Consider the following 27296-nt stretch of genomic DNA (forward strand, 5'->3'; position numbering starts at 1 on the left):
CTGTCACCATCTGCAGTGATCATGGAACCCAAAAAAGTAAAATCTCTCACTGCCTCCATTTCTTCCCCTTCTATTTGCCAGGAGGTGATGGGACCAGTGGCCATGATCTTCGTTTTTTTGATGTTAAGCTTCAGACCATATTTTGCGCTCTCCTCTTTCACCCTCAATAAAAGGTTCTTTAATTCCTCCTCACTTTCTGCCATCAAGGTTGTGTCATCTGCATATCTGAGGTTGTTGATATTTCTTCAGGCGATCTTAATTCCGGCTTGGGATTCATCCAGTCCAGCCTTTCGCATGATGAATTCTGCATATAAGTTAAATAACCAGGGAGGCAATATACAGCCTTGCCGTACTCCTTTCCCAATTTTGAACCAATCAGTTGTTCCATATCCAGTTCTAACTGTAGCTTCTTGTCCCACATAGAGATTTCTCAGGAGACAGATGAGGTGATCAGGCACTCCCATTTCTTTAAGAACTTGCCATAGTTTGCTGTGGTCAACACAGTCAAAGGCTTTTGCATAGTCAATGAAGCAGAAGTAGATGTCTTTCTGGAACTCTCTAGCTTTCTCCATAATCCAGCGCATGTTTGCAATTAGGTCTCTGGTTCCTCTGCCCCTTCGAAATCCAGCTTGCACTTCTGGGAGTTCTCGGTCCACATACTGCTTAAGCCTGCCTTGTAGAATTTTAAGCATAACCTTGCTAGCGTGTGAAATGAGTGCAATTGTGTGGTAGTTGGAGCATTCTTTGGCACTGCCCTTCTTTGGGATTGGGATGTAGACTGATCTTCTCCAATCCTCTGGCCACTGCTGAGTTTTCCAAATTTGCTGGCATATTGAGTGTAGCACCTTGACAGCATCATCGTTTAAAATTTTAAATAGTTCAGCTGGAATATCATCACTTCCACTGGCCTTGTTATTAGCAGTGCTTTCTAAGGCCCATTTGACTTCACTCTCCAGGATGTCTGGCTCAAGGTCAGCAACCACACTACCTGGAGTGTACGAGACATCCATTTCTTTCTGGTATAGTTGCTCTGTGTATTCTTGCCACCTCTTCTTGATGTCTTCTGCTTCTGTTAGGTCCTTTCCACTTTTGTCTTTTATTATGGCAATCTTTGTACGAAATGTTCCTTTCATATCTCCAATTTTCTTGAACAGATCTCTGGTTTTTCCCATTCTATTGTTTTCCTCTATTTCTTTGCATTGCTCATTTAAGAAGGCCTTCTTGTCTCTCCTTGCTATTATTTGGAAATCTGCATTCAATTTCCTGTATCTTTTACTATCTCCCTCGCATTTTGCTTGCCTTCTCTCCCCCGCTATTTGTAAGGCCTCGTTGGACAGCCACTTTGCTTTCTTGCATTTCCTTTTCATTGGGATGGTTTTCGTTGCTGCCTCCTGCCTCCCCGATAGACAGGTGCAAAATGCGTCTGGCACGCTGATCGTAGCATTTTTCATGCAGCCCCTGGAGCCTGCAATTTAGGGATAGGAAATTGCTGGTGGGAAGGGATACTTAACCCTTTACATGCTGCCCATTGCTCCCCTCTCTCATAATCACTCCCCTCGGGGGACAGATTGGGGGAAAGGAGCTCCCGAGCGCAGGGTGGGAGGAGTGCCAAAAATTCAGAGAGGAAAAACTGTGGTCAAGGAGAAAGCTAAGCATCTCCTTCCCAGTTGCTCCTTTCCCACTCCTAACTGCAGCCTCCAAAGATTGCCTTCATTTAAACACACACAAACACATTGCAGGAACTTATAGTACAGAATATGTAAACATCTAGATCGGCTCTGGGAACCAGCAGAAACCAGAGGGCTCTTTGATAATTCCTCACTTTTTAGTGGTAGCTCTCTCCCCTCTACTTCTGGGTTAGTGGTATATTGCAAAACCAACCCTTTGAGTTCTCTTGATGGGGTCATCTCAACAAGCCTTTAATAGAAGCAGTAGTGAATGAGCTGCCCAGCTCCTCGCCCTGTATCCTTACACAGCCAGATCTCTCATCCTGCCATGTTTAGGGATATTATGATAATCACTGAAACTAAAAATGGCTTTATTTGCTCAGACTTAAAATATAAATTCTACTACTGCTCCCAGAAAACCGCCTTAGACTTATATAAAGAGCCTCTCAAAGCAGCCAGTAATTAATCTGTGATTTATCCTTAACATCGTCGAACGATCAAAGGCGGATACATATTTTGAAATGAGCAGGGGACCATAGAATGCTCGAGACCCAGCTAATATAGGGAATTATCAAAAGACCTCCCAAATGAATTGAGTTAATTCAAGCCTCCTTGTTCACAATTAGGCCATTATCTTAAAATCTGCAGTTCAGTTCCTCACCATCACATTTGCGCTCAAAAACAGACCCTCACGGGTGTTGGAGAATGGGGGAGGGGGGTTTGAAGATTTCTAAAACCTTAAAACTTCCACATCTCCTGCTTTTTTTCTCTCTCTAAAAATGAACAAATGTGTTTGAAGAGATACTTCTTTTAATGTGAGATTGATGCTGTCTAACCAAATTCTTGATGTTGCTTCCATTGTACAGCAAGGTATGCTTTGAGGAAGGGGGGGCGTGGGGAACCAGCTTGTGTTGTGATAACAAAGACACAGAAAAATAGCTCCGTCTCCACTTTCAAAGGGACAAGCTGTTTTAATTTCCTCTGAAGAAGCTCATTACAACATGATGGGCAAAATGTCAGGAATAATTAAACGTAGAAGGGGGGGGAGCCATTTGGAATCAATGGCCTGTTTGTGAGGACCTCCCTCCAAAAAAAACTCTATCACCTGACAGGAATATTATTATTTTTTTAGGACAATAAAGCCTCTAAGTCTAAGACAAGTAATGTGCCACAAACATTTTCTCCCACCCCATTTGCCAAAAGAAACTTGAAAGGAACTTAATGTTGGAGCAGATGGAGGTGCAAAACATCATTCACTCTCATGCTCACGCACAAATCAAGCTGTTTTGTGTGACAACAGAAGGAGCAAAGCTGTCTTGTGAAGCTCAAGAGTCAGTGGCCTTCCTTTGGTTTTATAGGGGTGGGGGTCACGCCTCCCGCCAGTCCTCAGGTCACGACTCTAAACATCAGTCCATCAAGATAAGAAGGTTGCGACAGATGATATTAATTACCTGCCCTTTCAAGCCATCCCTGTCTCACATGTGGTTAGCTCTTCATCATGTTCATCTCCAGGACAATAAAAAAGTAGGGGTGGGGGGTGGGGAGCTTCCACTGGGTTGCTTTGGCACAAGGAGTCAAGACCCTCACAGTCACAAAAACCTTCCCTTTCGCAGGCATAGACTGTGGAACAGGGTGAGTTTTTCTGGGGGTAGAATAACTACGTGTTGGGGACAACCTCGTGGTTCCTTGGAAGCCTAGTGTGGTATCCTGTTTTCCATGGTAGCCAACCAAATGCCTCTAGGAAGGAAGTTCATTAGCTGGGCATGAAGGCAATATTACTCCTCAGCAACACTGGAACTGAAAGGACGATGCTTGCAATAAACTACCTGAACCAGTGGGGTGTGGCAGACAGAAAGCTAATCTGTTCTCCCCCCTCACTTCTCTTTTAGCAACTACAGTGGTACCTCGGGTTACATACGCTTCAGGTTACATATGCTTAAGGTCAGACTCCGCTAACCCAGAAATATTACCTTGGGTTAAGAACTTTGCTTCAGGATGAGAACAGAAATCGTGCAGCGGCAGTGCAGCGGCAGCAGGAGGCCCCATTAGCTAAAGTGGTGCTTCAGGTTAAGAACTGTTTCAGGTTAAGAACAGACCTCCAGAACGAATCAAGTTCTTAACCCGAGGTACCACTGTACTTGTTAGGCTTCCTCTTAGGCTTTACTTCCTTCCTGCTTCTTCTCCAAGTTCAGTCAACATCAGTATGAGCAAGCATGTGTGTGTGTGTATTGACTCTATTTTGGCCACATGTAAAACCTATACTTGGCAAGGTCCGTATAGTTAAAGCTATGGTTTTCCCAGCAGTGATGTATGGAAGTGAGAGCTGGACCATAAAGGCTGATCGCTGAAGAATTGATGCTTTTGAATTATGGTGCTGGAGGAGACTCGTGAGAGTCCCATGGACTGCAAGAAGATCAAACGTATCCATTCTTAAGGAAATCAGCCCTGAGTGCTCCCTAGAAGGACAGATCGTGAAGCTGAGGCTCCAATACTTTGGCCACCTCATGAGAAGAGAAGACTCCCTGGAAAAGACCCTGATGTTGGGAAAGATGGAGGGCACAAGGAGAAGGGGACGACAGAGGACAAGATGGTTGGACAGTGTTCTTGAAGCTACCAGCATGAGTTTGACCAAACTGCGGGAGGCAGTGAAAGACAGGAGTGCCTGGCGTGCTCTGGTCCATGGGGTCACAAAGAGTAGGAGACGACTAAATGACTAAACAACAACAAAAACCTATACTTAAGGTTATCTTTGTTTGGCACGAGTAATAAAAGTTTTCTTTATCCCTTCAACTGGCAGTCTTACCAGTCAATTTTATTTCTTCACACCATTGCTATATATTTACCAAACTTCCAACAAGCATCTGGTACTGAGTGACATACGGCCTCTTAAGCCTAGTGGTTCATTTAGCCATTGTGGCTAATAGCCTCTGACAGACCTATCCTCTCTATGAGTCCTCCTTTAAAGTCATCTAAATTAGTGGCCATCCCTCCATCCTGCCTCTGACTTCACAGCAGACTTCTAACTCCAGTGAGGATTTTAAGGCCACATCCACACCAGACATTCAAAGCACTATTATACCGCTTTAAACAGTCATGGCTTCCCCCAAATAATTATGGGTGCTGTAGTTTGTTGAAGGTGCTGCCTGCTGAGTTGTTTGGGGATGCCCACTCCCCATTCCCCTCACAGTTTTTGTAGACTGCTTTGCGTTTTTTCTTTCTGTTTTACAATCAAGCAGTGGATCGATTTTATGAAATGAATAAAATAAGCAGATAAAATAAAACAAGTACTATGATATTTAAGGGTGGTTTAGAAATTAATTGCTAGTCACAGGGAACTCTGGGAACTGTGACAACTTTCTTGTTTCATTTATTCCAGATGAAAATAATGACCTCATGGACCCCTCCCTGGGCTTAGATGTGGGTATGGACATCCAATGTGCTGGCACTGATGCGGGGCTGATGTTGACATGTTGATTTCAAACATCTAGTCAGATATTCGGCTACAGGCCTCTTCTCTGGCTAGAATACCATGACAAACGCCTGAGTAAAGAGATCAGGCCAGGAACATGCATGTTTCTCTACCCTTCCCTCTCCAAAGATTGTGGCAGAGGAATTCAATTTATGCCAGGTCCCGGTTTCCTAAAAGAATAAAGAGTCACAAAAAGTTAAGCCAAATGGATTAACATTTAAAGGAATGTGTTTCTCTCCGGGACATTGGCTCCCACAATCTGGTCTCCTTGTGTTTATAGCGACAGGTGCAGGTTAGCTCTTTATCTACAGCAAATCAACCAGGGGAAGAAACTACCGCCATCTATAGTACATCTTTTAAAGGCTAGATACCAAATGTCAGAACTATTTGATCTGGTTTTAGAAACCAACTTTCAAGATTTTGCAAGATTTCACGTGCATGTATATATCTACACACACTTTGAAAAGATTTTAAAGACAGATTTCTTTTTTAAAGAACAAACTTTTATGTGCGTATAAAATGGGAAAGCATGCTCAAAGTCTTGGGCAAAGAGAAAGCAGAGGAGAGAGCTATCTGCAGTGCACCATAAATCTATCCAATTGTGTGCCAGCAGCTGGATCTTTTTATGTGTGACATATGCTCTTGATGCTTAAGATCAACAGATATAGCTAGATTTATTGAACAACACAAGCATTAATTGTGTCTGGTCCAAAAAAAAAATAAAAAAAATTGTGTCTGGTCCAAAGTCCAGAAATACTTGATAACATACAAAACTCTTGAAACGAAGACCTATATGCTTGGAGTATCATACTGACAGATACCAGGGTATGGGCAGGATTGGCCAAATTAGGATCAAAAGGGTTGCGTTCTTAGAATCGGGACTGAGTCAGAAGCCTTGGCAAGATATAGGGCCAGGGCACTGTTTCGGAAGGGGAATAGTCTCCATACCCAGTCAAGTCAAGTCAAGTATTTTATTACGGTCATAGACCAGCATAAGCAAAACATCTTAATAAATAGCATAACAGTATAAATCTAAGCTAATAATTATTAAATAAATAGGAGCAAGAACCAAACATAGATTTAAACATATACATAGAATACTTAATTAAGCATAGACAATGGGTGAGTAAAAGTTTATAAGAAAAATTAAAAGATCGGTTAACACAGCTATATGGGGTGGGTTTCAGAAGTGTGGATCTAACAATATGGGCCTTCAGTTTAGGACCGAATTGTAGCATAGGCCATTCTTCGTCGAATATCTATCATGGCAGCACAAAATCTGGTGACTGAATATGTGACTTCTGGGCTCTCGTCCTGTAGTAAAGTCCTGTAGTAATGAATATGTGACTTCTGGGCTCTCGTCCTGTAGTATGTTCTTCCGAACGCCCAGGAAACTTATATAAAATGGGCTGGATAAGCCTAGTTCAGATGTCTACTGGCAATGAAGAAGGGCATGCTCCTTCGTTTCCTGCTGCCCAGAGCCACACAGGCATTTCCTCTCCTCGTAAGGTATCTTCCTATAACGGCCTTTCTGCATTGCTGAAGGGAGGGCCTGACAACGGGCCAAAGTGAAAGCCCTTCATTATTTTGGTATTTTGAGATTAGCTATGTATGGCATTTGGGAAGTCAAATATCTTATAGTTTCGCTAATTAAAAATTTGGTGGACCTGGCTAGGTCTACCTGTCGTTCTATATCTACCACACGCTGTTAAATATTGTTTTTTGCTTGTTCGTGCCCCATGTTGAGTTGGATTTGTGGATTGAATCCTAAAGTTGCTATTATATTTTCCACTGCTTGTTTCCATGTGGACTGAAATTTGTCTATAATAGTCAGGGAAGCAAGGCCGCTCGGAAGGAAGGCTAGTCTCAGCCAGTAATTAAGAGTGGCAAGCCACACTCTTGCCTCAATTCTTATTAATCCAGTTTCGAGGAATATGGTTGCGTTTGTCTCCATACCCATTTTCTGAGTTTCAGAAATTGTATGTTTATTTCTCAGGGACACACACACAGTCTGGCCAGATCTCTCTCTCTCTCTCTCTCTCTCTCTCTCTCTCTCTCTCTCTCTCTCACACACACACACACACATATATATGCGCACTGAATGACTATTATCCTCTTATAGACATTCAACAGGGTACCATAAGCATGGCACTGCAGTAGAAGGCTCTACCACCAAACTATACAGGTTTTGTTCCCAATCATATGGAGAAGGCCCTCCAGCTATAAGGGCAGGGACTCTCTACAAATGTTTTAAGGAATGTGCATAGATAGGAGACAAAGTCTGCTGCCACAAGGCCACCCATAGAGGATCAGGATATCAGTGACTACTAGCCAAGATGACTACACCCTTGTGCCAATTAACTGAAACAAACAATGTAGTTTATTGTACAAAACTCACATATACATGTACAAAACTCACATATATATACATTAGTAACGTATATGACCTCCGCTATTTTTAAGCAGCATTTGAACACGGTTTGGCATGGAGTCTAGTAGTTTTGAACAGTCACTGTTGATTTTTGGATCCCTGTACCACACTTGAATCAGCGCCTGAATGAGCTTCTCCATAGCCGTACAGTCTACAGCACAGAGGTGAGTATTGAATATAGCCCACAAATTCTCAATGGGATTTACGTCCAGGGAATTCCCTGGCCAATCAAGTACCTGTATTTGCTGCTCTGTCATGAATTTCTTCACCACTTTCGATGTGTGACAGAGGGCTAGGTCCTGCTGCAATATCCCAGTACCGTCAGAATACCTCTTTTCCAACTCTGGAATAACTCTCTTTCATAGAACCTCAATATATTGTGGCAAGCGCATCATTCTTTCTATTGGCTGCAGGCTTCCGACACCATAATGATCAACTGACTTTTCATGTTTGTTTTGAGTACAGGATTACGAGTAAGATAGAAAACATGCTTTGTTTCAATTAATTTGCGCAAGGGTGTATGTCCTCCACTGTCAGAGGAGACAATACTGCGCTAGATGGGCCAATGGTCTGAATTTGTATAATGCAACTTCCTATGTTCTTATGATTAGTCAGTCCTTTGTCATGATCCAGCAGCGTTCTTATGATCTTATAACTCTAGTGATGTTATCCCAAGCTGCTCATCTGGAGAAAGTATCAGGAGAGAGATAGAGAGATGTAGCCTGTAGTCACTCATATGCAATAAGGCTCCATCCCTTTGCCCTGCATGCTTTGTAACTAACAAGCTTTGCTAAGAAGGACAGTGTGGTTTCCTTTCAAGCTTTCAGGTTTACTGCTGGTGATGCCCATTGGCGATGGAGCATTGTAAAATCCTTGCTTGCAGCAAACTTTCAACACTGGCTTTCATCCATGAGACAGATAAACAGTTCCAAATGCTGATGGTAGTTTCAGTAGGATTGCACCAATAACAGGCAGGAGACTGGTAAAGATTTTTGAGATCTATGGACATACGGTACACATAATCACTTGCTGAAATTGGTGCACATACTAATTTCTTCTACCGTGCTTAGTACATGTGAGCAAACGGGTTTCCAAGTATCCTGGCCTTCACTGCCAGAAGAGGAACTCCAGCTCCCAGCTCGGCTTCTGCCAAAGACTTTAATGCTTAAATAAGAGTGGTACATAGGCAAGGCACAGTTACAAGGTACAGCAGGTGTGCAAGAGGATGAGATACATAGCTAGGTGCAAGCTAAGGAGCTAGTCCAACAAGCAACATGTCCCCTGCACCTTGCTTCAAAGGACAGGACAGGCACAACACTTACCATAGCAAATGGCTCTAGTCATGAGACTGGGCAATCCTCAGGGTGGGTTGAGCTTGAAGGATGGGTTTGTGCTGGTGTTTCCGAGTCCTAGGAGACGGAGGCAGGATCAACACTGGTTGCTGAGAAGCAGGTGGAAGAATCTGACCCTGAATCTGAACATATGGGTCACATAAGTTCCACAAAACATCAAATGTACTTTTCAATGTGACTCCCCTTAAACATCTATGTAGTAGGATAAAATGTGCATATAAATGCATTTATTGGTGAAAATAACATACAGAAATGCATTACATTAGGGAAAATTGCTTTGCAAAAATGTATGCACTGGGCAAAACTGCAATAAAAATGTGTGTATTAGAAGAAATTCACACAAAAATGCTTATGAATACTAAAAATAAATAAATCTCAAGCTGATGTGGAAACATACAAAACTGAACTTAGGGATTAAAAAATGAGAACCCAAAACTGACATATTCACCCAAGCCTAATGGCAACTGGGTTGGTTCACCTTTCAGTGTGAACTGAATCAAATTCTTCCCCCCTGTCCCTAGCCCTATTGAGTACAGTGGACGCTCAGGTTGCGAACGTGATCGGTGCGGGATGTACATTCACAACCCGCGTCTGTGCACACGCGGGTTGCGATTCGGCACTTCTGCGCATGCGTGACCACTGAAACCCGGAAGTAACTCGTTCCGGTACTTCCGGGTTTTGGTGGTCCATAACCCGAAAAAACACAACCTGAAGTGGCTGTAACCCGAGGTATGACTGTACTGGCCAGTTCGGGAAGGAAAACACCTTGTGTATGATTTTTTTGGGTGGTGTCAAAGTAGCAGAAATGACTGCTCTGACCTCCAGCTTAACGTGGGGGATGAGGAGAAGCAGTTTATGTTGGCATCATCCGATTAAATTCTGTACAGCTCAGCATTTTCCCGCTTGCAGAGATGCATTTTCAAAGCGACGAGTAGAGATACAAGTATAAATCCTATTATTTGCTATCAGGCGCGCTCAGCATCACCCCCACCGCACACGTCTTTGGAAACAGAGGCCGTAATCTCAACTTGCCTATGCACCCACTTGGAGGAGCAGACACGTTTGCCAAAAACATTAGAGGCCTGTGTTTCAGTTTCCCTGCCACCACTTTCTCCTCCTCTCTTCCCTGGCAGGATTATGTTTGGGTCTGCTGGGTAGTTCTGCTTGTCAAGAGACAAGCTACTCCTACATATCCCGGTCTGATTTCTAAAGCGAGTGTGTGTCTCCGTGCGAGGACGTCTGGAAAATCGTTTAAGGAAACTTCTTTAATAGCTGCAGTTCTTTCTCGCTGCTCTCAAAATGGTCACCTCCCCAAGGACAGTGGCAGGAACAACCAATGCAGCAACCAGATTACTGGATGGTGTTCCATTTAGAACTTGTATCACCCTTGTTTTAAAAGCAGCTGGGTTAGTTGCCAGTCGTCCCCCCTCCCCTCAGTCCCAACTCAAGGTGCTCACATCAGCATTTAAGATTTGGGACCCAATTATCTGAAATAGTGCCTCCTTCCCTACAGATCATTTCAGGTGTTAAGACCAGCAGAGAGTCCTTCCTTGGTAGCTTCACTGGCCTCAAAAGTTTGAGGAGTGGCCATGCTGGAGAGCACTTTCTTTGTGGCAAACCCTAAGTGGTGGTTTTCCCTCCCCACACAGAGGTGCCCGTGAAACCTTTATTATGAAGTATCCGTTGCATGCTGAAAACACACCTCTTTACCCTGGCCTTTGACTCTCTCCCGCTCTCTCTACATTAGAGCTCGCTCCCCCCCCCCATTTCTTTTGAAATTATTTTATTGTGTTTTCAATAAGTAAACACATTAGCCAAGGAAGTTATCTCTTCAATAGCGTATGTCGAAACAATTGCATTACACTTCCCTCACTCAGCAAACAAACATCATAGGCAGAACCACCGTGACAAATAAATTAATTCAAGCAAAACTAAATCCTCCCCTCTCAACCAAATGACTTTTTGGTTCCAAGTGTCGTTAAGAATGAGAATGTCCCATTACGCCTCAGCAGGTAACTGTAGCAAAGCAAGAGCAGCTTAAATGCAAAACATAATACATACGAAAATATATTAAGTCTGTCAAAAAAGTCGTTTACTTTAAAACGTCCAAGGCCTCATATAATGTGGAGATAGGTCATTAGTTTTATCATTAACAAAGGAGATAAAATCATCCCACTCTACTACAAAGTAATCATTCTTTGCTTGCTCCCTAATTACTTTCAATTTATATTTAAGTTTTTTCCACTCAAGGTACCCTCCAGACTCTCTCATAGCTGTAGTTGAACACTGCACCCTTTAAATCTTTACAGGATCTCATAATAGTTAAATGAACAGCTGTAAGCAGCTCACCCCATTCCTTTGATTGCATTTGTTTAAAAATGATTTGAATATTGCACTTTTAATATATCCATAACCCACCCTTGGATCTTGTGGGTCCCAGAACAAAAGCAACAACAGAGTAAAAGGAATCAAAAGAAGAAAGAGTAAACAAAAAGGTTATAATATAAAAAGGAAACAGGCAATCCTACAAAAAGCAGCACGTGATTATAGTCTGCAGAATTAATAACATGGTAAAGCTTCCTGCTTCCTGTGCATGTTTTGGTTCAGTATGAGAGAGGAAGGGTTGTAGCTCATCGGCAGAGCATCTGCTTTGCGTGCCAAAAGTCCCAGGTTCAATTTCTCAATGTCTTCAGGTAGGGGTTGGAGAGACCCCAGCCACATTCACACCATCTATTTAAAGCGCTATGCTACCACTTTGAACATAGGGATGCGGGTGGTGCTGTGGGTTAAACCACAGAGCCTAGGATTTGCCGATCAGAAAGTCGGCGGTTCGAATCCCCATGATTGGGTGAGCTCCCATTGCTCGGTCCCTGCTCCTGCCAACCTAGCAGTTCGAAAGCATGTCAAAGTGCAAGTAGATAAATAGGTACCGCTCTGGTGGGAAGGTAAACAGCGTTTCCGTGTACTGCTCTGGTTCGCCAGAAGTGGCTTGGTCATGCTGGCCACATGACCCGGAAGCTGTATGCCGGCTCCCTCAGCCAGTAAAGCAAGAAGAGCGCTGCAACCCCAGAGTCGGTCACGACTGGACCTAATGGTTAGGGGTCCCTTTACCTTTACCTTTACCTTTACCACTTTGAACAGTTGTGGCATCCTCTAAAGAATTCTGGGAGCTGTAGTTTTTTTAAGGGTTCTGAGGGTTGCTCAGAGACACCTAGCAACTCTCAGTACCCTCAATGAATGACATCTCCCAGAATTCTTTGGGGGAAGCCATGATGGTTCAAAGTAGTATCATAGTACTTTAAATTGATGGTGTGAATGTGGCCTAAGTTGCGTAAGTTGGTTTGGTAATTGCAAAGAGCAACAAAACTGAGTACTCAAGCAGCTCAAACGCTCCTGGAAAAGTCTCAAACATTTACATAAATATTCCAAAAGAGGGCCAGCCTAATTAAACAACCTCTCTCTTCCTTATCATTCCTTCTTATGCCCATCGATTTTCTTTTCTTCTCACTCCTACAGATTACACATGAATGTCCCCTGCATACAAAATTACATCCTGGGTCAGATTAATTAAACTCCCTGTTGTGGCCAGTTGATATTTTATAAATTGTTGTTTATCGGGGTTCTCTTTCTTCCTCCTTTCTTGCTACTTCTACAAACAAAACATTTTTTTATAGCTATAAAAAGAGAGACCACCACCAAAAAGAGGCCTGTGGCTTGTATGGAGGTGGGGGAAACACCCCACATGAAATACCCAAATACCTTTTGTCTTTCGAACCGGCTGGAGTTTTGAGCCATTTGGGGTTCTGAGCTTTTTCTGGCATTATCAGGTTAGAACAGGACAAACACATGAATGCCTGACATCAGCACTAAACCCAGCAGGACGTGTTACTTTTTCATTAGAATCTTTGAGCTTGAGATCAGACACAGGGAAAGATTAAAACAAATATGAATTTAATCAAGGGATTCTACTTTCCTGGTGTGGGAACAGGAACACGCTGACATAAATAGAGGGCCGAGCACCAGGGCATCTAAACCATATCAAAGGCGGCTTGCTTACCACTAACTGCTCAGATGATCCATATCATAACAACAAAAAAGAAAAACAATTATTTATTCTTTTTGATGTTTGTGGCTCAGAAGTAACTTCCTTTTTGAAGAGTGCAAGGTCAAAGCCAAGTTATTGTGTGTTTCTTTTTCCAGGTTTTTTTCCCCTACTTCTTCTTCTTCTTCTCCTCTCTTTTCTTTCGCATGAAACTTTGTCAGTGAGGGGCTGAAAGTTATTAGATTGTATGACCTACATTTGGGATTTGTGCATGGAAGCAAAGAGACGCTGGCTTCTTTTGTGGGTAAAATAACTGGGGGGAGGGGGCTGGGGGCGGGCTGGGAAGGTGTTAATTGTTAAAAAGGAAAAAAGAGGGCTGCAAATTACATCCTTATGGAAAATGAGATGATTAAAAAAGAGAGAGGAAAAAGAGAACAGGGGAGTATATGTTCCGAAATGTAGAAGTCCATAGCCCATCCCTTTCCCCTGAAACATACTGATGAAGCAATGGGAAGCCAAACCATCGTTTGACCATCTGGGCCCTTTCCTCATGCTCCCATTCTCAAGGGTGTTCTGACAGTTCCCTGGACTTCCTGTGTCATGGGTTGCCTGGATGCAGAAGACTGGTGGGAGGCTGGGGAACCTCTTGCTGTGACTAGCTCCCCTACCCCTTGGTCTCCCAGAACACAGAGAGAAATGAAGAGGGCGGAGTAAAGAGAGACAAAACGAAGCAGCCTTAGGCTGCTGGGGAAGGAACAGCAGGAGGAGCCTTAGAGAGCAGTGAGGAGGCAGGGACCTCCAGTCCTTGAAACTCCTTCACTGATGCAAGATCTACTGGAAAGAACTGCTGTGATCGCTAAGCCTGCACTATTTTGTTTTCTTTGAATAAAGAGTTGACTTCACAGACGCAACGGGTGTTTTATTGCTGACCTGCTCCTGACATCCTGGTTTGCAACAAACCATAAGCCCTCTTCAGGCATTTCTCCTCTGCGCTAATGCTTGAGGCAGGGGAGAGGAGCATGTTAGCTCCCACCCATCAACCATCTTGGAGCCCTGTGGAACCTATGAAGAGCCCTGCTGGGCCACACCAAAGGCCTATCTAGCCCAGCGTCCTGTTCTCACCGTGGCCAACATAGTAGGGAGCAAGCAGGACCCAAGCACAAGAGCCCTCTCCTCTCCTGTGGTTTCCAGCAACTGGTATTCAGAAGCATACTGCCTCCAACAATGCAGGTAGAACATTGTCATTGTGGCTAGCAGCCATGGACATCCTTATACTGCAACAGAGAGCCTACACCGGCTTTTCTCAGCGTTGCCCTGCAGATGTTTTGGCCTACAATGTTTTGCCTTAGAGAAGCACGCTCATAGCAGTATCAGGTAGCATGGCCACTGGTCAGGGATGATGGGAGTTGTATTGTCCAAGACAGATGGAGGGCTCCAGTTTGAGGAAGGCTGGTTAACACAAATAGAGAGAGTTGTAGAAAGTTGACCTCCAGCTCATGAAGGTCAACTGTCCCAGCTCGAAGGGACAGCAGAGGAATAATAAATAATAAAATTTTATTTATATCCCGCCCTCCCCAGCCGAAGCCGGGCTCAGAGCAGGTTTGTCCATATTCTCTCTCTCCCAGCATGTTGATTTGACACAAAAGACAAGTGCCTGGGTAGAGCAATAGTTTGCCATTACATCTCAGTTGAGAATGCTATGTTTCTCAGGCAAGCTATTGTTTGTTTGAAGGTGAGAACTGTGAAGCACAGACCAATTCTGCTTTGTAGCAAACAATATTTCCCCCCAAACTGGGTGTTAGAAAACCCTATGGTTTGCTGTGAACCAGGTCTGATAGGTAGGCTGTTGTAGCATGCAAGGGAAGGAGACTGTGTAAGCCCAAGACCTGCTCCTTTTGGTCAAACCATGGTTTGGTGATTTATCCATAATGGCCCAGTTTGGATGTTAATCATTATTTTTAAGTGAGCTCCAGTGACACTACACACATTCTTTATTAAGGTCCTAAGACCTGAAAAAACAATTTCGAAAGCAAAGTACAGAATACGGAAAAGACATTACTAGGCAGTCACTGTGTTTTATGCAAGACATGTGGATTTTTAATTCTTACTACCTCCAAGAGAAAATTTTGCCATGGCTACGGTTATTTTATTTTATTTTATCTTCAAGGAGATACTTGAGATGAAAGATAACAGAGTTTCCAGGTAAATTTACCAATAAGGGCTTAATTGATCGGTTCCAGGAACCAGTGACACTGGTTTATGTGGTCCTTGCCCAAAGACTGTGCCAGTACATGTTTTTATTCCACCTTCTTGGTAGCTGAAGCACACCTATGAATTAAAATGCAGAAAACCCTTCATTTTTATATACAACAAGATTAACTTGTCACCACAGTGCTGGAGTGACTGCCGGCGGTGGCTCAGACCAGCCATGACCCTGGGCTCATATTTGTCTTCTCCAGGGGATGAGACTGAGGAGTCAGGAGAAGAGCTGAATCCAGGACCACCCCCAGAGGTATGTCTGCAAGATGAGTGCTCCTCTGGATCAAGGATGTTCCATTGTCATCCTTTGTCTCAGAAGACTCTGTTGGGGGGGGGGCCTTTAAAACCAGAATCTGGCTCTATTTTGTCAGCTCCAACGCCCCTGGCTCAACTCCTGGCCTCTGGCTGAACCTTGGCAATGTGCTAGCCATTTCCAGGATACAGCCCTGGGATGTGGGAAATGGCTTCTTTGTGCAAAACTGGCTGCCAGTCACCTCATCCTGCACAACTGGAAGGACAGAACACCCTACCCATTCCAAGATCCAGCACACTTATCCATGTGTTCCACCTAGGAACAGAGCGAATTTTAAAAGCAGCTCCAGAAAAATACCTACTATGCCACCCCATACTACAAAGGTAGGGAACCTCAGGGTCAAATGGGGCCTTACAAGCCTTTCTATTTAACCCTAGGGAATCTCCTTGTTTCACATCCCTATTTCCCAGGCCATGCCCCTCACCGGCCGTGCTTTGTGCCACCCCATAAGGTCTCTTATATGGAGACGCCAGGGATTGAACCTGGGATGCTCTACCACTGAGACACAACCTTTCCCCAATTGTGTTTCTATCAGAAAGTGAAGGATAGCCTCCCCTTCAGATCCTGAAGAGCAGGCAGCAGGGAAGGCGACAGGACCTGCGCAGTCCGACAGAGCCCAACGATGCTGATGCCTACCCCAGGCTGAGGTGTGGAAAGCAGTTTAAATTCTCCCCTTTGCCCTGGAGCAACGCTATGTCAGCTGCTCCAGGGCATTGTGGGAAATTTAAAATGGCAGCCATTCAGCACCAATCAGAGGAGCTGCCCCTGCTCTGCCCCATACCCCAAACCAATCTTGCAGATTGTGATGGAATCACTACGGCTCCTGCTATAGTCAGTCAGCCACTTTTTTATCTCCTGCAGCCAAAGACATTTGCGAAAAGATACATTCTCCCTCCCTCAAGTGATATGAAAAGGATTCAAAATATAAGATGAACATTCCAAAGATTATTTATCATGGCCTCTTGTTATCACCAGAGCAAAGCATCTTAATAGCCATACAGTGCCAGGTCCAGGGTTTTTTTGGGGGGGGGGGCTCCGGGGAAGTCACACAGCCTGACCCAGGGGTCAGCAAACTTTTTCAGCAGGGGGCTGGTCTACTGTCCCTCAGATCTTGTGGTGGGTCGGACTATATTGGGGGGGGGCATGAACGAATTCCTATGCCCCACAAATAACCCAGAGATGCATTTTAAATAAAAGGATAGATTCTACTCTTGTAAAAACACGCTGATTCCTGGAACATCCGCAGGCCAGATTTAGAAGGTGATTGGGCTGGATCCGGCCCCCGGGCCTTAGTTTGCCTACCCATGGCCTGATCCCGCTCTCTTGAGGAATTTGCTTCCTCACCACCATAATTACCATCTTCATTTTCCTCACTATTTCCACCTGCTCCCTTGCCAGGCAGACACTCAATGAACAAGCAAGCAGTGGCATCTATTTTGCCTCCTCCATCTCTCCGGAACTGTTGCCCTGGACCAGAATGAGAGTCAAGCAAGCAGGGTGCAACACTGAAGAGCAGGGGTTCTTGTCAACAGGCCCCCTGGAGGGTTGCGGCCCCCTCAGCACATTCCTGACCCTGCCAGTTCCTGATGCTGGCCCTGGATCTTGGCTGACTTCAAATATCTGAAGGGCTGGCCTACTGAAGATGGAGCAAGCTTATATTCTGCTGCACCAGAGGTAGGAGCTGAACCAATGGAACAAGGAAGGATATTCCAACTAAACATGAGGAAGAACTATCTGATGGTAAGAGCTGTTTGGCAGTGGAACAGACTCCCTCAGAAGGTGGTGGACTCTCCTTCGTTGGAGTTTGGGTGGCCATCTGTCAGGGATTATTTAGCTGTGATTACTGCATGGTGGGGAATTGGACCAGATGACCCTTAGGGTCCCTTCCAACTCTGCACCCCTTGAAGAGATGACAGCTTCCTCTGCCAACCCTAAGTCAAGTGAAGAGGACCATTGCAGGCCCCTGGACAACTGGCATCTTGTACTCCTGAATGCCTACAATGGGCTGCTGGGTTCCGGAAGCTTCCAAACAGCCATCAAGCTCTTAGCTCAACCAGACACAACCAAAATGTTAAGCTCACATGGGGGCAACCAGTATTTAGTGTGCCATTAAATGCGGTTCTAAAGGTCAACCAGTCTCCAGTTTCTCATTTCAGCTCGTGTTCACTGCTCAAAACACATTGCAAGTATTTATTTGTGCAAGGAGGATGAACTTAAGCATTTTAAGGAGGCAAAAACCCCAAAACAACCGCAATATCAGCCAGCCCTTTATCTGTAGAAGAAAGGTGTACTTCTTCAGATCGAGTGCCACATCGAATAAACACAACTGTCGTCAAATGTCATGAACATCTGAGGACAACATCATTCAGTGTGGCAATGCAGACAGACTAAGGAAAGAGGTTCTTAAAAAAACAAAAACAACAACAACCCAAAACAGCCCAGAACAACCCCTAAAATAAAAACCAAGACCTCATTATTAACATTGCCGCTGGCAAGGTGAGTGGAGAACACAACCTCTTCCTTCTTTCCTTTACATGCACACTGGTAATTATGCAAGGGACACTGTCTTAAGATGATTTTAAAAAGAGGTGCTTTCATTGCTTTTCGCTTCATACAAGGTTAAGGGTTCTTTGGGTCAAAATATTCTGCCTCAGCATCTCTTCGCTGCATCAGTCCTTTTTCTTTCCGGGGTGGGGTGGGGATGGGGGGGGGAGAGTGGGGGCTGGAAACACCCAGAGCCATAATTTGTCTTAGAATTCCTTTTGAAACGCTACAAGAAAGACTAACCACTGCTCTTTTCCCTCTGTTTCTTATTCCCGCAATCCCTTTATCTGGCTTTCATTTCCAGGCTCGCTTGGCCTCTTTTGTAGGAGAGACTTCAGGGAGCCCAAGTCACTTTCGCAGCCCCTGTGATGTTCGGGAAGATTAAAAAGCGGCTTTGAAGCTTTAACAGCACTCTGTAAGCCCCGTTGGTACAGGACCTCAGAAAGACCCAAGCCATCTGGCAAACTGACATAAAGACGACGCAAAGTGATTGAAACAGTTTCTTCAAAGCGACAATGGCCGGCTGGCAGGTTTGTTGATTTGGGGTTTTTTTTGTCTTTTATGTGTCACCCTCAAAAAAAAAAAAAAAAGTTGCAAGAACACCTAGGCAATCGTAGAGAGAGAGAGAGAGAGAGAGAGAGAGAGAGAGAGAGAGAGAGAAATGATTGGTGCAATCTGCTTCCACAAATTTCTATTACCAGAAGCAAAAGAGGGTACTCGGGGAAGTCACTGAAAGCAATCCGGTGAAACACTAATGAATTTAACCTGAGGCGGTCTGTTTGGTAATTATATAATTAAACACTTCATTTGGAATTTCTAAAGCTTTTGCAGGGAAGAACAGCACTTCCTATTTACTGAATCCGATTTTGACAGCTTAAGCTGGCGCGCGCGCGCGCACACACACACACACACAGAGGAAGGGGGGACATGTACGGGGGGGGCAGAAAGGGAAGTTGTTTCATCTGAGGACAAAATGATTTGGAAGATAAGAAGCCGTCACTGTGCGCCTAATTGCAATTGTCTCGTTTTAATAACTGGCGACATAAATATCTCCAATCAGAACATTTCCTCGCAAAGTCAGAATACAATGATTGATACGTTTAAAGAAGAAGGAGAAGAAAGGAGGGAGAGGGGGAGAGATGCTCTGATCTGCGACTACATGAAACGCGTTTGTTGTTTTTCCCTGGGTGATGTCAAACATTCCTAGGGAGAGAAAAGATATTAAAAAGACGAATTTACATATTATTGATACTGTCAATCTTTGTTACTGGGCTCTAATGCGCTAGTAACAGGGAGTGAGAGATGTAAACGAGACGTGTCTATGCCACTGGGGAAGCACCACAGAGATGGCAGATTTGGGAGGACAGTTGAACTCAGCCGGATTTCCACCAGATCAGATGTGGCTTGCAGTGGAAGCTTCCCTGAACTCTTGCAAATCTCCAAAACTGCAGTCTTACGAAGCCAGGAAAAACAAACGTCAACCCATTCACCCAACTACCCCAGTAATCCTGGCCATGGCTGCTATAGTAATCTACACGATGAACAGTTTATAACAGGTGTAACCATTTTGCTGTGCTCCTGAGGACACCTTTTGGAGTGGCAGGTGAAGCCCAGGGATAGCTGAATCTGTCCATTTCAGTTTCTTATTTCTCCAGTCTTAAACTCACGTCTCCACATTTCCACATCAGTTTGCTTTAAAAAAAAAATGTCCTCATGAAAATTCGTCAGTATTTTAGTGCGAATTTCTCCCAATATGCGCATTTTTGCAAAGCAAATCCCCCTAAGTCGTGTATGTTATTTTCACTATAATCTGGATTTATCCGCATGCTTTAGTATATTGGGCGGTGTGCAGTTAAGATTTACTCAGAGTAGTTCCCTTAAAAATAATGAGCATGAGAAAGTTAAATCTGTTAATCTCAGTGGGTCTACTCTGAGTAAAACTTAGCTGCATACCACCCGGTGTCCTTTCGTATAGTTTCGGCTGCAGAACTGCATTGCAAAATCTAGAGAAGTGCAAATTTCAAAGGATTTCTGTGTTTTGGTTTGCATATTGTAACAGTATTCCCTCTGCATACTTCAGTAAATGGGAATTGGGTAGGTTTGCCTTCAACTCCAAACTGAATCTAGTTTCTCCTCTATACCTAAGGAGGCCATCACTGCCCCCCTCTCATTCTGCCACTCCCTTTTTATCTCTGTGGTCCTCTTCTTTCCCACCCAAAAACCTGCCAGGAGAGAGACAGACCACTCTGGCCAGATAGGAAGATAGGGAGCTGCATTATGCTGAGGTCTTTCTAGACCAGTGGTGCCACCCCCCCCCCCCCAATAAAGCCTCAAAGCTTGTGAAAACAAACAGCTCATCTTCAGTGTGAAGACTCTCTCTAAGCACCTGGGTTTAGCAATCAATCCCTCTTCCCAGGGAACTCTGGGAATGGTAGCTCTGTGAGGCGAATGGGGGGTCTCCTAACAACTCTCAGCTCCTTTAATAAATTTCAGCTCCCAGAATTCTTTGGGGGAAGCCATGCCTGTTTCAAATGGTATCATAGTGCTTTAAATGTATGGTGTGAATGTGGTAATTGCCTCAACGCCTAACGTGCCCTCTTGGCTCTCTTTTCGGAAGGCATGGTGGACAAAATTATTGGTGCAGTTCTAGTCCAAAGCAACGGTACTGGGCAAGAAAGTGGGCACTCCTGCAAATAGACTGAGGTTACTCACACCGGCAGGTCTGCTGGAACATACTTGGGAATTATGCCTGCCAGGCCGATTCACTGGCCAACTCAAGCTTGCATGCTTCCTCAGTTGTCAGGTCTACCACACCCTCAGAGGGCAGAGCTGGGGCTAACTCCATCAATTCTCTCCACCATTGGGACGTCAGGCTGTGTTGTGGTAAGGATGTCGCTTGACAGTCTCAGTAGTCTCATCCCAATTCTCCACCTCCTCTGACCAATCTTGCCAAGAGGTTTCCATGGGGCTCATGACAAATAGCTACACTGATGTATGGAATTTCATGGGACTGCACCTAGTAAAAGGCAATAAACCTGTACAATCACAGACATCTGTTGCTTCAGACATCTTGTGAAGACTTGGGTTTTTTTGGTTGTTGTTGTTGTTTTGACCCAAGAGATCAAACCCGTTTTTTTGGTGTATGAATCCCCTTGATCTCTTTTATTTTCCTTTCCATGCTTATATATGCTTTTATACTGTTGTTTTATACTGTTTATTACAGTCATACCTCGGGTTACAGACGCTTCAGGTTGCGTTTTTTCAGGTTACAGGCCGCCAAAACCCGGAGTTACTGGAACGGGTTACTTCCGGGTTTCGGCAGTCGCGCATGCGCAGAAGCGCTAAATCGCGCTTTGCGCATGCACAGAAGTGCCAAATTGCAACCCGTGCGTGCGCAGACGTGGGTTGCGAATGCTGTGGGTTGCGAACGTGCATCCCGCACGGATCACATTCGCAACCCGAGTGTCCACTGCATTGGCTTCAGCTTATATTTTTGCTTCCCTGGATCTTGTTTTCATATTGTACATTGTGTACGCCACTCTGAGATTTTTGAAATATAAAGAAGTCCAGAAATACTTTCAAATAAATAATAAAGGACACGGTTAGGACTTGCCACGTAACGGCGATAATATAATTCTGTGGGTGAGAAATCTTTAGTTTGAACCTTTCCCCTCCTACAACAGAACACAGTTGCAATGCGCTAAGGGAGGAGGGGAGAAAATGTTCTGTCGCTTTCCGTGTCAAAGCGAGGGGAGAAATATTAAGCGTGGAGTTGCGATCATTATGATGAGGTGCTGGAGAGGTTTCCTCTCTCATTTCCTCTCTCCCCGTTGCTTTCATTCCTTGCACTCCTCTGATCTTGATATCGCTAGCAAAGCCGCCTCTCTCCCTGCCCTTTCCTGCTCTGGACTGCCCTCCTAGTCCTGCAAATCAACACAACTAAGCTGAGAGATTGTCAGAGAGTCCTTTGCTAGAGAGCAGTGCTCTTATCCATCCTTCCTCCGCCTCCGCCACCCGCCCTCCCCAGACTGCAAAATACCTTGTTATAGCAAGACCTTTGTCATGAAAACTGGAGAAACTGCCTTCTGTCTCTCTGGTGGGCATGGAAATAGGCACAGCAGAAGCTGATCAAAAGAGGCAACTTGAGGGAGGAAAGCAAATTCTTCTTAAAAACAACAACAGCCATTGCCCCATACTTCCTTCTTGCAAAATAGCTGCTGTGTTATGTGTGCCCAGTTCCATGCTGGGCAACTTGGGCTAATATGCCTGCCAACTGCAGCTGCTGGGGGACCGCCGGGATCCACAAGTTGCTCTAGGGAGCAGAGCTGAAGAGTCAAGTCAAGAGTCAGAGTAAGGTCACATTCACACCACATGCTTAAAGCAGCATTATGCCACCTTAAGCAGTCATGGCTCCCCGCAAAGAATCCTGGGAGCTGTAGTTTGTTAAGGTTGCTGAGAGTTGTTACGAGACCCTCCTCTCACAGAGCTACAATTCCCAGAGAGGTTTAATGGTTAATCCCTCTTTACAGGGAACTCCCTGATGTGAGGTCAGAAAGATCCAGGTATCAGAAAGCTTCCGGTGAATGGAAAATAGGGCACCTCTGTTCTAAATACGCATTGCAATAATTTGCAGTTGTGCATTGTATATTGGTATTACAGGCAACAACCGATTAATGTGTGCCTGAAAGGTGTGAGACTGCGCGCACACACGGCGCGAACTCAGAAGTGACCTGAAACGATAAAACAACACATCACTAAAAGGGTGGGGAACACTTATAAGCGCTCCACCAACACATACAGGGGCTGGAAACGGAAGCCCCACTCAAAATGGCCATCAGCTGTATATAAAATAAACTCTATACCAAGATGGGAAGCTGCATGGTGACAGAGTGCTATCTGAGATGATTAAGAAGGTGAAATCACCCTGCGAGCCATTTTAAAAGCTCAGTTCCAGGTAGTATGTGTCAGGAGGTAAACAGATGCATGCCATTCCTGCAGTGGGGAGGAGCTTCATCCCTGAAAATAATTATTTCAGAAATGGCTTAAGCGTCATGATAAGTAACAAACTTAAAGCCCCAAAAGGTTAACAATTATTTGAGGATCTACAAACAATGAGGAGGGGTAACAATTAGGAACAGAGAAGAAGAGATTTCTGGGCGGACTGCAGAGATTGCTTGTAGAATTTATAGAGGATCCAGGGTGTCATTGGGAAAGGGGAGTACAGTGGTACCTCGGGTTAAGTACTTAATTCGTTCTGGAGGTCCGTACTTAACCTGAAACTGTTCTTAACCTGAAGCACGACTTTAGTTAATGGGGCCTCCTGTTGCTGCTGCGCCGCGGGAGGACGATTTCTGTTCTCATCCTGAAGCAAAGTTCTTAACCTGAAGCACTATTTCTGGGTTAGCGGAGTCTGTAACCTGAAGCATATGTAACCTGAAGTGTATGTAACCCGAGGTTCCACTGTATCTGCTTTGCAAGCAGAAGGTCCCAATTTCCATCTTCAGGCTGGGCTCTGAGAGACCTCCGTCTCAAACTCTAGAGCAGGGGTCAGCAATCTTTTTCAGCCATGGGCCGGTCCACTGTCCCTCAGACCATGTGGTGGGCTGGACTATATTTTGAAAAAAAGTATGAACAAATTCCTATGCCCCACAAATAACCCATAGATGCATTTTAAATAAAAGCACACATTCTGCTCATGTAAAAACACCAGGCAGGCCCCACAAATAACCCAGAGATGCATTTTAAATAAAAGGACACATTCTGCTCATGTAAAAACACGCTGATTCCCGGACCGTCCATGGGCCAGATTTAGAAGGCGATTGGGCCGCATCCGGCCCCCAGGCCTTAGGTTGCCTACACCTGCTCTAGAGAGCCACTGCTAGTCAGCGCAAATAGTACTGGGCTTAGATGGACTGACGCTCTGAATTGGTGCAAGGCAGCTTCCTATGTAATCCTGGAATAAAGACCTGCCAGCTGAGGGGCTTTAGGATTCTGCCCCATTGCATAGGCAGAACAGCAGATACACCCGTGCAGTGGGGAACATGCTGCAGAACGCCCCAAACATGCCAACCAAATGGCTCAAATGGGGGGCAGAGTGGCATGCAAGACATGGGCCCAAGAACACCCAGTGAGACCACGGCACCATCTAGCTCAGTATAGTCTACACTGACTGGCAGCAGCTCTCCGGGATTTCAGCACCCATCTCTCCCACCCCTTCCTGGGGATGCTGGGGATTGAACCTTCTGCATGCAAAGTGTGTGCTCTACCACTGACCCACAACCTTTCCCAACATGTGTCCCATCCCAGATTGTAAGTCCTTTGGGGCAGAGTCCTATTTTCCTTTACTTTGGAAGAGTGCCATGCAATTTCATCATGCTGCATAAACAAAAGAAATTACTGTACAGCAAAGAAGGCATTACAGACAAAACAACGCCCTCCATGAAACTGCATGGGTCTCCACTTACACACACACACACACACACACACACACACAGAGTCAACAGTTGAAATTAATCTGTGTGGTGTGTTCAGAGCTATTTCCAGGGCCTGGAGCATCTGTGGCAATTAATCCCCTCTAAAAGAAACTGACGCTCAAAGGAATTCACACTGCGGTGAAGTCTTACACATGTTACAATGTCAACTATGAATTTCCAAAGCTCAGATTCTTCGCTGCTTTCTGGTATGTAAACCAACCAAAGACTGCATGACTGTCTTCCACACCAGTGCAATGATGATGCGTCTAAGTTTTTGACAGATTATCTCTTTGGGCTTCTACATACCATTAGTGAATGTATGTTTATTTTAGCCCTATTTTAGCCTGCATGCAAAAGTCTGCCAGGCCCCCATTGAAAATCTATAGTAAATGCAGGTCCTGCTTTCTCAATACAATGTGTTCCCAGAAAATCATTCATTAGGTGAGCTGACAATTTCTATTATTTCCTATGGAAACATTTCTAATCTGTGATTTGCCTGATTTTTCACTCCCTGCCTGCATGGTTTCTGCCCCAAACTGCTGCAGCCAACAGGCAAAAGACAAACAAAGGAAAAACCAATTTGCCCAATTTCTCCTGTTCCCTGATTTGGCTGATTTCCCTCCCTCCCTCCCTCACTGGTTTCTGCCTGAAATGGCTGCCATTGACCAGCACAGCAAGTAAGGAAATGGGCAAACTCCAGCTGTTTGGATATCTGAATCAGCCATTTGTGTAGAAAGGTTTGGGAATAATTATTTGTGCTTGGATAACTGAAATTTCACATAACAAGTGCCCTGAAAATGGGACCTGTGTACAATATCCAGACCACGAGGCTTAGCTGTCGTGTAAGCTATGGTTTGTTTAAGAACTATGGCTTGTTTCTCCAAAGTTTGTCTTGTTTTGCAGCTGTTCTTGCCTTATGAAGACTGTGATTTGGTGAGAGTCTGGGAGAGGGTGGTCAAACAAACCATGGTTAAGGAAGCATGCTGGGTTCACACATAACATCAAGCTATAGTTAAAACAAACCAAAGTTCACAAACCAACAACGATACATTGTCACCAGCAAACAAACCATAGTTAAGCTGCAAAGTTCACACAGAATGCTAAGCCATGGTTTAATAACCCATAAACAATGGTTTAGCATTATGTGTTTACCAGGCACACAGGTGTGGGGTTTTTTAGGGGTGCCAAGCAGCTTTGCCGTGTGTGTGTGTGTGTGTGTGTGTGTGTGAGAGAGAGAGAGAGAGAGAGAGATGATAACCATACCAGTGTCTGATATGCTGTTGCTGTTGTTGTTAAATGGGGTAAATGGGTAGTCCAATTTCCAGGAAAGATTTCAAATAGCTGTCAAATAACTCAATAAATTAATTTGCACAAAATGTGGAGCAGCTGCACGTGACAGGTCATTGTTTCTGAGAGTGAACGGAAGAGGTTGTGTTGCTGGTGATCAAGAGAGTCATATGGCTTAGCTTTTGCTGAGTTTTACATTTGAGACTGCAGTTGAGAGACCACATGTCTGAAAGCTTCCCCATATTAAAATTTAAAAAAGAAAACTGCCCTGGGCGTGAAAAAATATTCCACTGACCTAGAGAGTAAAAGGTGTAAAGCTGTTCTGTTTTTGAATCTGGCAGTGTTATCCACCACTGAACTATGCCTCTCTGGAGAAGACTCACAGTTCATAGCACATTCTTTCCGTGAAGAAGGTTCTAAGTTTAATCTCTGTCCTCCCCAGGTGGGACTGGGAAAGACACCTGTCTGAGATCCTGGAAAGCCACTGCCTGTAGGTGTAGACCAGGGTGCCCTCCAGTTGCTGTTGGACTCCAACTACCACCATCCCTGACCCTTGGTAATATCAATTGGAGATGCTGGGTGTTGGTGTCCAACAACATCTGGAGGGTGCAATGTTGGCTACCCCTGATGGAGACAATACTAAGCAAGATGGAGCAATGGTTTGATAGCGTTATGTAGCCTGTAGTCTCCTCTGTCTCCCTTGGAAGGAGAGCCTGCATATCCCCACCCACTTGGAGATTGAGCCTGCCACGTTGATGTTATTAGCATCATGCCCTGACCACCTGAACTACCTGTGCAACTGGCAGGGATGTACCTAGGGGTTGGTCAGGTTGGCCCCCGCCAAGGATGCAGGACCAAGCAGGCACAAAAATTGTGAAGGACAAGCTGGCGATTGCCATGGGTGCAAGGGATTGGGATGCAGATACTGCTCCTTGCCAGGGGTCCCAGGGAGCCTAGGTACACCTCTGAACTGGTTTAATGTTTCCTGAGCAGAAGGTGTGGCTTCCACCTTTGAATCTCAAACCCTCTCCTCTTAGCACAGCTTATGAACGCTGAGAAATAAATAGGCAAAATGTGGGGTTTTTTTAATCTCCTCTAACTTTTTAATATAAAAAAGTTTTGATTTCTCCATTATTTCCCAAATAAGTGATTTTGCCATAATGAAGTAAAACGGCAACCTTAGCAAATAGCTTTATCACTGGATAAACTCAAAGCCAACGACTACAGAGACTCCTCATAAAACAACTGTTTGAAAGACTATTTCTTCCCACTTTAATAACTCAGCAGCTTAGCCGAGCTCTTAACAAGTTCCAGGGTTATTAAATAATCCAGCAAGTTACATTATCTGAAATAGAAATCCACATTTCATTAATGCGGAAATGCTGAATGCGATGGGTCCATTTTTCCTTTGCATATTACACCACCAAGTGGATGGAAAAATTAAGGAGATAGGCCATTC

At 44.6% G+C, this 27296-nt stretch overlaps 1 long non-coding RNA gene across 3 annotated transcripts in view, besides 1 other annotated feature; it reads left to right on the forward strand.

The window, feature by feature from the left end:
* The window catches only part of LOC308482464, a 73067-nt gene that overhangs the window by 44149 nt on the left and 1622 nt on the right, over nt 1–27296 (forward strand). The window contains exons 2-5 of one of the 3 annotated variants that reach the window (XR_013989285.1): nt 15421–15473; nt 16936–18029; nt 18382–18607; nt 24609–24756. This is a non-coding gene — a long non-coding RNA (uncharacterized lncRNA). Of the gene's footprint in view, nt 1–15420; nt 15474–16702; nt 18030–18381; nt 18608–24608; nt 24757–27296 lie in introns of those variants that run through there. The other 2 variants (XR_013989286.1, XR_013989287.1) reach the window with 2 other exon arrangements.
* Nucleotides 8890–9041: a sequence feature (RNA overlapping with rRNA (AC0LMH_025126) was converted to a misc_feature.).

The sequence above is a fragment of the Podarcis pityusensis genome (genome assembly GCF_964106645.2).
Source record: "Podarcis pityusensis genome assembly, chromosome: 8".
NCBI classification, from domain to species: Eukaryota; Metazoa; Chordata; class Lepidosauria; order Squamata; family Lacertidae; genus Podarcis; species Podarcis pityusensis.